The 12,001-nt window shown below is 49.4% G+C and overlaps 1 protein-coding gene across 1 annotated transcript in view; it reads left to right on the top strand.

The window, feature by feature from the left end:
* The window catches only part of Zip99c (Zinc transporter Zip99C), a 38,301-nt gene that overhangs the window by 12,645 nt on the left and 13,655 nt on the right, over positions 1 to 12,001 (top strand). The gene's annotated exons all lie outside the window — the stretch shown is intronic.

The following is a 12,001-nucleotide window of genomic DNA, read 5'->3' on the forward strand; positions in this document are numbered from 1 at the left end:
TATTCCGGAAAAACGACCTTGCATTCTAAATTATAGCACCACTAACAAAGGATAAGTCTCAGTGGAAGTGCTGTAATAAATGTATGTGAGCGAAAAGAAACCACAACAGCGCGGCGTGAGTAGAAAATGAATGAACAAGTAACCCGACACACAACACAAGTACTGGGCATTGCACGGGGTGATTTTGTTGCGAGGAGCTCAAAACGGCAAGTTGTTGGGCTCAGTGATGTGAGAAGCCAGGACGGGGCCTTCATCCGATAGGCACGCCGAGGATTCAAGAGGGCGGCCCGATAACGTCTCTCACGAGGCTTGAGTGCTTGGCGGTTGCCCTCAAAGGGATCTTCCGGCCAATGGTAGCAGGTAATCGTTTTATTCAAACACCGCACCTGTCAATCAGCCTCTGAACTTCGCCGTCGCACGTGAAGCACGCGCAGTCGTTATCGGCGTGTTCGCACTGCTGGGCTGCGTGCATAGGACACCGTGTGCACTCGACAGCGCTGGCTGCTATACAGGAAACGGTCACGACGCTTTCCTCCTTTAAAGGCGGCTCTATTGTAACCCCACTTAAGCTGCGGTGAAGGCACAGTCAGCGTGGCTGTTATGGGATGCCAGAAGAGCAGGAGCTTCGAGGAAACGCATGAGGGCCACCACTGGAGAGGCCGGCGCTGCGATCGTTTTGACGTCACTTGTAGGATCCCCGCAATCCCCGTTCCTATCTTGCTGCGTAGTTGGCTTGCAACGCGTGATACTTCGTTTAGGACCCGCTTCCTAGGTGTATTTTCGTGTTACTTTTTTGCGTTTGAAGTTAATTCCTAGTGCGTGAAGCGTTGTTGGACCTCATGGGATCTTTATACCCGTATTAACCGAGGTAGGCTGCCCGCAGACAACTTAAGCATGGTGGTGTATATGCAACCGAACCTGGTGTAAGCGTAAGCCGCGGCTCGTTTTCCCGATAAACATTGCAGGCTACGACGGTCGCCGAGCTAAATTTCTAGATTTCGCTTGTCGTTCGCAAGAAATGGACGAAGCAGAAAATCATGAAACGTTTACTGCTCGCAGAAACGCTTCGAACACATGCCCGCCGTGCCGGTCCGCACGGCTCACGAAGCGGCTCAAACCGACGCAGGTCGAGACATGTAGCAACACCGTTTTTTTAAAATCGCACTGATCGCGGAAAAGAAGATCCACCTTCGTGAAAGTGGATGTTAGTGTGGTGAAAAATTGTGGTAGGTAGTATCATCAGCTGCGATTTTAAAGCTATGCTCAAATATCTGCCGCCATGTACGCCGACCGGTGGCGAAGGTCGGTCCCGGCACCACCGGCCCGGCCGTTCACGCGCGGTGCAGTGAGCGGCGAAGGATGGCGATACCTGCGTGCAAGAATCGGGCGAGGCGTGAAAGGTATTAGAGCACTGTACGGGCCTGATTTTAAGGCCCGAGCCCGGCCCGACCCGCTTCGCGAAGCCCGAGCCCGACCCGGGCCCGTAACACCTAGCCCGAGCCCGGTCCGGGCCCGGGCATTCATAAGTGAGCCTGGCCCGAGCCCGGCCCCGCCATCTCGCCCAGGCCCAGCCCGCCCGGCCCGGTAATTTATTTTTTGGTCTAGGGAGGGCCCGCGCGTGTGTGACCAGGCCCGGTATTTGACGCTGAAGAAAGTTTGTTTATTATATTCCGGGAGATTACACGGAGCATCTAGTCTGTAGAAGCACGTCATGAACTGAAACGCAAAAAATAAGGATTTAAAAATGAACGTAGTTTAGCTTTCACCGCCTGCAGTTCACGCCACATCGGCGTAATAATAGCTCGTCACCTTTTATGACGAGACTCTTGGCAACTTCACGTGTTTGTCTCGGCCACAAGTTGGTATTGCTGAAATTTTTGATCCGCATTTGAATCAACGAGTATGTACGCGCGTTGAAATACTTCACCTGCAGTGGTTGTTCTCTGGCACGCGAGTTTGATTCCCGATTGCGGCAGCCGCATTTTGATTGGTGCGACATCTAAAACACACGTGTACCTACATAGACATAGGTGCACAGCGCCAGGATGTCTGAATTAATTTCTTCCCCTCTTGGGCATTCCTTGTAATCGTATCTTTGGTATGTTATACACCAAAATATAAAATCTTGATGCAGTACATGAAATGTCATTAAAATTGCAGTATAGTGACCATCAGACCAAGCAAAACACGTTTTTAAAACAGTGCGTACAACTAACAGCAAGAAGCGCGCAAAAATAAACCAAGAATATTCATTTTGATGCTCTTTTCTACACCTCACGTCGGACCTATGAATGGCCGTGCCCGAGCCCGGCCCGGGCCCACGGCGTCGAGCCCGAGCCCGGCCCGGGCCCGCCGATAATCGACTTCGGGCGGCCCGCGGGCCGGGTCGGGCCCGGGCTTTCGGGCCGGGCCGGGCCCGTGCAGTGCTCTAATAGGTATCTCGATCATCGATCGCTTAAGTGGCAATCACTGCGGATGCGAAGTTACACATACGAGAAAGGGAGTGACAGTGTGGTTAAAAGTTGTGTTAGGGACTGTCATTCGCTGCTGTAACGATCGCGGCGATAAAATATCTACCGCGGCCCTGAGCCTAAAGTTCCCAACATCCGACTCCCAGCGTCCGAAGCCGGCTGCGAGATGTTGGAGACGACCTTCTAAAACGTGTCCCGCGCGAACGTGTTGCGTTTGGGTTCCCCTAACTTGTTCGGGGACCTAACGCTTGGTTCCCCTATTCCATCATTACCCCACGACGTGTTTCACCTCGTAAAAGTTCTCGAACTTGATGCTAGAGAAATCTCCCTGTAAGCAGACAAACGCCCACGTTGCAATTATAAATTCCCACAGCGAGGTCCTAATGAAAAGTAACCCACTCGAAGGCGTTGAAAACTCTTGTTCATACCGTTCATACATTGCGCACAAGTCGCGAAAAGTATAATATATCAGCCGTACAGAGTACGGCCGTGATCGTTAATCAAATCAGGGCATAACTATAAAAAACATTGGAGGCAAAATAGGCACTGCTTAAGCCAAACTGCAGATCATACCAGCACTTTAAGCATGTGTGGTGGAGCAATCACAATTCCCACGTAAACATTCATTTACCAGGCAATGCGCGTAGTACGCGCGGTGAGATCACAACTGAGCGGCACGCTTCCGTCGCTGTTGCAAGGTCTATTTTCGTTGCACACAAGAGTCTCGTACATGTCACGTCGCAAGTATTTCATAATGAATTAACAACCTACTTTTCTCGGCATCAGTTACATCGTCCGTGGCCTTAGCTGTCTGCGTACGAGCTGTGGGTCGCTACGATAGCAACGATAGCCGTGTCGCCGGGAAAAAGCGAGTCGCTGATGGATTGCCCGGACGCACGCACGCACGCACGCACGCACGCGCACACACGCACACACACGCGGTCGCATTAAGCACAGGAAATGTGTTCTAGCAGACAACATAACCCGGCGTCCTACAAGTGACGTCAGTCGTAGGTGGCGCCACGGTATGTCCTCGAGGCCATATGTGTTTCCCGTGAAAGCGGCTGTTTGGCATGGAGGAAGTAAAAGTTAGGAGACGGCATGACGTCACGCAGCTAGCCTTCGCAAGCCCACCGCCGTTGAAGCCGCTCCCTCCGCCGGAGTCGGCCCAGCACGTGACCTCCATGGTCGGCTGGGCCGGCGGCGGCGGCGGTCTCCGACTCCACCGCATCTCTCGTGTTTGGTTGGCGGTAGCTTTCCCCGTTCTTCCTGTATTCGTCTACTCGGCGATCTCATGCCCGCGTGCGTGCGGGCGGGAGTGCCTTGTACGTGCGAAAGACCAAAGCCGAAAGACCAAAGCCTACCAAGACCAAACGGGCCGCAGAGTAGTTTCGAGCAGACGAAATTGAAGAGCGCGCAGCGGCCCACAAACCCCACCGCGCGCTCTCACACAGCGGTCACGTGGTGTAGTGACGCCCTGGGCCGACTTCGATTTTACTTTTTATGCTTAGGCTTCACGTTTCTCCGGTGGCGCCGTCTCCTAACTTTTTCTTCCTCCATGCTGTTTGGCGAGACGAAAATGGGGTGCAGGGCGTGAGGTGATACGAAAATTGGAACATTTCACGAGTTTTCTCCAAGTAGTAGCAGTGCACTTGGGGGCAGATCCAGACTGACCTTTTGCGGCATGACCAGGAAGGGGTTGGGGAGGGACTACTTTACCTGGATCCGCCTCAGACTCACACACGTGCAGTATTTACCGGCGCGGCAAGAATGCAAGCATGCGTTTGCAGAATATGCTGGGTGCCCAAAACCAAACTTTGCCCGTACGCACAGTCCTCCACCGTGACAACAAGGCACCCGTACGGGAGCCGAAACGTCTTTTTTGGATTTTAAACATTCTTGGTCGGTGCCAGTTTTTATTGTCATGTGTTTTCCTGGCCAGACGGGTTTCCGTCCAACCCTCGATTTCAGTCCTCCACCGTATTAGCCGGAGGAACGCTTTACGCACGGTTGTAGCCCGAAACAACCCATTCCTGTTTGAACCCGTCCCGTTTAAACTCATTCCCGAAACGCCCTTCCCGTTTACCTGTCCCGTGTGCGCCCGTTCCCGAAACGGTCTTCCCGTTTGGGCGCTTCCTGTTTCAACCCATTCCCAAAACGCCCCTCCCATTTGAACCCGTACCGTTTCAACCCATTCGATCTCCTGAAAATATGCGTCACTGTTTTTGAAAGTTTTCCCTAAAATCTGCATCCAATTGGAACGGGCCATGCATTACTGTAGAAACTTCTATGCAAAAAGTTATCTGGAATTGAGCATACGGCCGGTAAAACTTTGCGAATGCCTGACATGTACTCTTGAAGCTTTTTGAAGAAGGAAATGCTTCCGCTTTTTTATCGTTCTTCTGGCTTGTACGGAATCAAAAAAGTTTGTTCGTTCATTCGTGGCTCGCTTCAGAAAAGAAACAATCCCGCTGAAACAAAATTATGCTGACGAAAGACCTTGTTCCAGTACCAGTGCTCCTAGCGGTCACCACGGCGAGCTAATCAGTCAGGGCCGGAAAAATTTAGCTGTCAAAAAACTTGTGAACGGAACATCCTGCATCGATGTGGGTTCAAATCCCACCAGTTGCGCGATTTTTTTTATAATCAGGAAGCGTGCACCCAAGTTGAAATGTAACTAAATGCAAGGACCTATTCAACGAAACTGCGTGCATCGCATGTGACGCATGTCTGTGCTGACATTTCACAGAAAAGTTCTCAAGCCGGCTGCTGGTTCTGCAAAAAATGTTTGAAGCATTAGATGGATGATTACCTAAATTTTATTCACTGCATTTGCCTTTCCACGTATACTGCGGGCCCACCTATGCACTATCCGTAAAAAGTACACGCAAAAGATAAAGCTCTTGGTGTTCCTAACGCCTAGATGAAAAATGTTTGCGAACCATTTCCTCCGAGAGAAAATTTCAGCTTTAGACTTCAATGGCCATCGTTTTACCGACATTTGCATTGAAAGTGACCGTTATCCCCACATTAAAATGGATTGTAAGAACCGCCGGCTTGGCCCATAATAGCCACTTTCATAAATTAAGTTTTTAATTAGTCAGTTACACTTGGTAATTAAATTTCGCGAGATTTTTATCCTGCGTAGAAATAAAACAGTAGCCGTTCACTACCGCTAATAAATTATTAATTATAGTTGTAAAAGACCCAACTTCGATCTCGGCACGATACCAACTCTACAAACTGGCACTGCGCCCGCGGACTGAGGTTCTATTTTGTTAATTACCGTCTCTTCCTCTTCTTTGGGTGTTGCACATGGAAAGAAGTGCATGCGCATTCGTATATAAAACGAGTCAATTCTTCGAAACTCCTGCGCAACCGTCGGGACTCGAACCCACACCGCTGCCGGAGTGCACATGCGAGCGCTCCGGACCGCTCGACCAACGCGGAAGCAGACGAAAAGGTGCGGTTTCAGCTGGATTATTCCATTCCAATCGTACCAGCCGTAATGTCGACCATTACGGATTTCTTCAGTAAAAATTGTGGCTCACCCTCAAAGTATTTTTGTCTGAAAGTTTTTTTGTAGCCGCCATTTTATCTCGAGGGTTTGACGCAAAGTTAGTTGGATATGTCGAAAAATTCATAAAGTGCGTATGATTCTCGCTGACGCATGCGAATAAATCCGTTCAACTCGATGACTCGGCCGCTGTTTGCTTCCTAATGTTCGGCATACATAAGGGATACCACGCGTAACAAACACTGATGCTTTAAATGCACGTCTGATGTTTAGCCAGCTGTTGAGTATACGGACTCGTATGTTGAGTATACGGACTCGTAGAATGGGCGCAGCACCGCTAGCTCCATGTACTTTCCGAACCAACACGCGAACTATCCCTTTTTTCCGTATTGATGCTACGAAATAAAATTGAAGGGAAAGGTTTTCTTGCTGCGCGAAGCGGCTGGCTCGCGCGTCTTTCATGAAGGCAGGCCATGCCGTGCAGAGAAGACGCTCTGTGGAACAGCGTGGTGAAGTGTCGGTGCACAAATTCAAAACTTTTTTTCTCTGCTGAAACATAAACTGGTTCGATTAATCTCTCTGGAATAAACTGCAATGGTTTGTACTAGTGAATGCCTTGTATTTGATATTTTTACTACGAGCACAACAATGCGCTATGTAGAGGTGAATATGGGCCGGAAATTTTTTTTTTCAAATTTGACGATTGTTTTCTCACACATTTCTCCTTTTTTCAGTGCCAATATATTTGTTACAAATTTTCCACAATGGTGAAATTCAGAAAAAAAAGACGCTTTATTGGCTCAGAGAGTGTGCTTGTATTTGCTGAAATAGTTTGAAAATGCGCAACATCGTGTATTTTCTTAATGGCGTAACAAGAGCAAACAAAAAGCAAAAAATTCCCCCGCATTTCCCCGAGGGGGAGAATGTGAAAGTGCGAATGCACGGTTGTCGGCCCGCTTGCGGCGCTTGCGCTCGGCCCCCGCAGCCCACCGCCTCGCCGCCTTCTCTTCCATCTCTTCCATCGGGTTTGTAGTATCACGTGTACACCACGCAGTTATCAAGACGCTATAACGCCGCTGAGTCGCCAACGCACGCCGCTGACGACGTAGTTTGAATGCGTTAAAGATATAAGGCGCGTCACTAACAACTGATATCACCGTCGCGTCCGTGGCTTGGTCGGTAGAGCGTCGCGCTGCGGCCGCAAAGTCCTCGGATCGAAACCTGGCGCCGGATGCTGTTTCTTTTTTAAATATAGAGGAGCACTGCGGACGCCGCCGCCGCCGCCGGCGGCGGTGGATGGTTTGGGGTCGCTTATAAAGTGCATTCGCACTTAAAATCTTTGAAAAATTCAGCATAGGGCAGTACAGGACCTCAACATGATGTCCACGAAAAAATGGTGTCGATTGAGAAAGAAGGGATTTTTCTTAAATTTTTCGACAGACCAGTTTGATTTAAACCCTGGAGATAAAAGGGTGGGTACAAAAATAAAAAAAAATTGGACAAAATACTTTGAGGGAGGATCGTGGGCCATGCAAGGATGAGCGAAATTTTTACTGAAGAAATCCGCGATGGTCGACTTTACGGCTGGGGCGTTTGGCATGGAATGACCCAGCTGTAATTCACCAACGCTGTACTGGGTCGTACGTAACGTCTATTTTTTTTAATTGATGCTGCGTATCGCAAAACGGACCATTGCAGTAAGGTTGTGTACATTAATAGGGCTTGTCTGTACTTTGGTTCCGCCAGTCGTTTTTTTTTTTACTGTGGAATACGTTTAATTTTCAAACTACGTCGGCCGTAAGTGCAATTTTTGGCTTTGGATTACATCAGACGAACTCAAAATATTGGATTAAAGTACAGTAGGACGTAACTTTAGTGAGAAAAATCGCACGCCTCGGTACGATCGAGTCACCTGAGTCGAACTGGGTACGTTATTCCGGGTGGGGGATAAATGGGAAAATACGAAACGGGACGGTCATTTATGCCGGTTGAAACGGGAGGGAACAAAAACGAGGCTGTTGAAATGGGAATTGGTTCAAACGGGAACAGGCGAAATGGAAAAGGGCGAAACAGGACCTATAGGGTCGTTTTGCGCCGGGTTGAAACGGGGGGAAAAAGCTGGAAGGTTGAAATGGGAATGGGTTCAAACGGAAACCTCCCTTACGCACTTACGTGTTCCCCTGCCTTGGCGAAAGGCAGCTTAGTGCATAGCTGCGGCATTGCTTTCAAATTCGTTTGAACAGCTTTTAGAAATTTCGAAATTTCTCACACCGAAGTCGAACCTTTTGCTCCAGCCTTCAGGTCATCAAGCACGTCCTGCGCTGGCCTCAACCTGCGGCGCAGCAGTCGCTAGCGAGCCAGGCCGCTTTGCGCGGCAGTAGAATGCTTTGTCCAAATGATTCCGCTTTACAGCCAACATGCTAACGGAGGAACTCCCCAAAATAACCCGTACCAAGTTAATCGGAAAACTAGATAACAGCGCCTGCGGCTAAATTCGAAAACGTTACTGGCAGATGTTGCGACCGAGTGGGGGCACCCGATCCGAGCTCCGTGGCCTCCGACATACGAGTGGTAGCGTGTATGATGCGAGCGGCCAGCCGCTGTTGCAGCCGTGAAGAAGTCCAGAAGCCGTAGGGTAACGTAACTGTTTACTTCATAGTGAGAGGTGAGCCGAAGCCAAAGAACAATGCCCCGACGGGCGAGGACTCGAGCAGAGTGACAGCATGGATTCGCTGCTCTAACAGGAATGGGTTACAGCGCTTGGGCGGCTTCTATTTATACCCAAAAGCCGTAACGGTCAAAACAGCCTTCCCTCTACATTTTGCGCACGCCTCGAGAATCACAGACACACACAACGCTCTTTCCAGAGTTTGTAAGCAGTCGGTAGCCTCGGCGCACGTTGAGTCCGAGAGAGGGGATAGAGGAGGACTCCGGTGCGATCGCGGGGCCTCTGTGTCCTTGGGACGGTTCTCGACGTGCCGCTGGCAACCGCCGGAGTTTGAAATGCGTCGAAAGCGAAGCGTCTGACCCAAGCTTGTCCCGGCGTGAATCATGAGTCACCGACATGGTGGCGCCCAGGGGCGGATCCAGGCTTTTTCTGAGAGGGGGGTCAGCTCCTATCAGTGATAATGATGATGATGATGATGATGAGCAGGAGGAGGAGGAGGATCCTTATTTATTCACTGAAATTTCGGGAAAGCAAAAACACAAGGAATACAAGTCATCAATTCAGCTTTTTCTGCAACCTGAGTGTACGTCTTCTTGGAGGTTTAAATTAAAAAATTAAGGGAGGGGTCAGAACATCCGGACCCCCCCTCTGGATCCGCCAATGGTGGCGCCTGACTGCTGAAAGGCGCACGTAGTGGCTTCGCCGCACAGCCGAGGAGTGATGCGGGAAAGTACGGCGGCGCGGGCCGATGCGTAACACAGAGCAAACACGAAGGGGCTCAGCGCGTTCACACCCCCCAAAAAAGTGTTTAGGTGCCCTCGGAATTTTTTGCATTCCATTTATATTCACTGCAGCACGAAACCTCAGCCGAACATAACAACACCGGGGTGGCCACATCATGTTTTGGTGAGGGTGCGTTTTCGCAAAGCCTCTGAAGCAAATCTCGAAGACAAGCGATCAGCGTTATTTAGAACAGAACACTACACAAGGGCTGCCAGATCCCGTTCCTTGTTTAGCGGGTTCCAATTTCGACATACCCATGCGGGTTACCAAAATACTGCGCCCTCCCCACTCAACCCATCTGCGCACGGTGTAGGAAAAATATTCTTACACCGTGCACCACTCCGTGCGCCACTGTAAAAAAAAGAAAAGAAAAGAAAAAGAAAAAACCCTGACATGGAAGTTCCGCGGCACCGGTTGCCGGCAGTGCGCTGAAAACGGCAGTATGCTGCAGGATGGCCGTTCTTCCCCTTGTACATTTTTTTAGCAGTTCCTTCTCAAAGGGAATATACCCCCTAATCATACTACACACTACTTATGTATTTTTTTTCTTTTCTGCCAAGCACAATGGAATTTTTCTTTTTCGTTTGGAGGTGTATTCGCAACTCATGTCTTTCATAAAAAAAAAAACACGAGGAAACAAAATCAAAACAGCCCTTGGGTCAGATAGGGCACGTGAAAGCATAATTTTGCTCCGACCCGGTACTTTCTCGCATAAGCGAACCACGCGTAAAAGCTCGCGAGTGCACTTTTATGTTCTCTGAAATTACCCGCACAGCCCAGCTATGTTCATGCGCTTCGAATAATTTTCCCGAATATTCCGACTACGCGGAGGGCCTTGAACGTTTCGAATAACTGGTTGCGTGCCCCGCTCGCTCGTTCTTGAGTTTTTCGGTGGAGTCCTTGTTTCTTCATCCCTCACATTCATGTTTATTCGTTCATCATTTTTGCCGGGCTACTCGCGCAGTCGCGCACTTGCTGGCTGCAGCTTGACCCGCCGTGTTTCGGGCAGTCAGTCGGGTCAACGGGTCGGGTCTGTCGACCGGCCGGCGAATGGTGCCGGGATGCGTCGTTGCGATATGTGGGCCGCCGAGCTGCCGGGCAGCTTTGTTTTTTGTCTGCAACAGTGTGCGCGCACTGATTGAACACAGGACCCGTCTCCGGCCTCGCCGTGCTTTTGACCCACGCTGGCGCGCGTTTCCTTGACCGTATTCTCGGCGACCGTCTGCTGCTTCGGTGCGGATGCCTTATTTCACGCGTCGGCCGGGTGAGGAACGACGACGCGCGTTTTGCTCGTCCACCTTTTCGCCTGGTCAGACACGGACTTGGCTTGTTTGTTCATTTGTAGGGAGGGCGCTGCCGCTTTTATGGCCATTTGCATGGTCACACCAGGGTACGAAATACAATGTCGTCTGCTACGGCGCGTGTCGTCTGCTACGGTGCGCCGCAGTCTCGCTCTCGAAGGCGGGATTAAAAGAAGAAAAAAATAATACTGTTTCTGTTCTGGCATGAAGATAAACACACTGCGTTGCAGCATTCTTTATTTCTCTATACGTTATTCTAAAAAAATTTGGCCTTTCTATTTTGTCCACAACCGGGCGAGCATAGTCTTTTATGCTTTGCCCCTTTGGTCACACCAGCCTGGTCTCAGCCACGACGTTTGAAATCACCGTTGGGCATAGCGGTACAACTAATTGGCCGCGTATTCTTTATATACTGTGAAAATTAAAAGTGAAAGCGTTTTCGGCGGATGCGGCGTGTTGTAGCAGGCTTCACACGACCAAACATCGCGCTCATACCTGCCATGTACTCTGAAACTGCAACATCAATTGTATGAATGTTGTTGCTCGTATACTTTCAGTAGGGCAAGCGATATTTACGTCAAAAGGACAAGAAGAGAATTTTTTTACTTCATTTGTTTTGTACATATATTCTCAACTTCATATATCTGTCATTGATATTTCCCGCTTCTGTCCTTTACTTTTCTTATTGGACCCTGCACTAGCCTCTGGCTATGGGTCCAATCAGTGTTTGTAAACTTCATGTGAGAAACTGTAATAAGCGTTCAATCAATCAATCAATCAATCAATCAATCAATCATCAATCAATCAATCAATCAAGCAATCAATCAATCAAAGACGGGCCTCTGAGCCCAGTGATGCTGGCCCGGTTGTGGACAAAAGAAAAAAAAAGGCTAACTAATTCTACGTAAAGAAATAAAAGAGGCTGCAAGCAAGCGCGCTTATTTCATGCGCGTGAACAGAAATTGCATTTCTTTCTCTTTTAGTTCCGCTTTCTCAGTAGCAGACGACACGCGGCTGCTTCCGCCTCGTGCGCGCATGTGCCGGCTGTCAGCATCGGTGTCACACTCGCTTGTACCCATTAACAGTAGACTTGTATGGCCCGGTTTATGTTTTATTTGTGCTCGCAAATCCCCGCAGCTAGTAGGTCCTCGAAATCCTTATTTTTTCCTTTTTTTTTACAAATGCAGAAATTTTTGTAAGCTACGTTTCTGTGTGCTTGGTATTTGAAAACATCTGTTTGATTTTTGGTGTCTTGCAGTTG

Source organism: Haemaphysalis longicornis, unplaced genomic scaffold, assembly GCF_048455015.1.
Source record: "Haemaphysalis longicornis isolate Haplotype H1 unplaced genomic scaffold, Haemaphysalis longicornis Haplotype H1 scaffold_1, whole genome shotgun sequence".
In the NCBI taxonomy this organism is placed as follows: Eukaryota; Metazoa; Arthropoda; class Arachnida; order Ixodida; family Ixodidae; genus Haemaphysalis; species Haemaphysalis longicornis.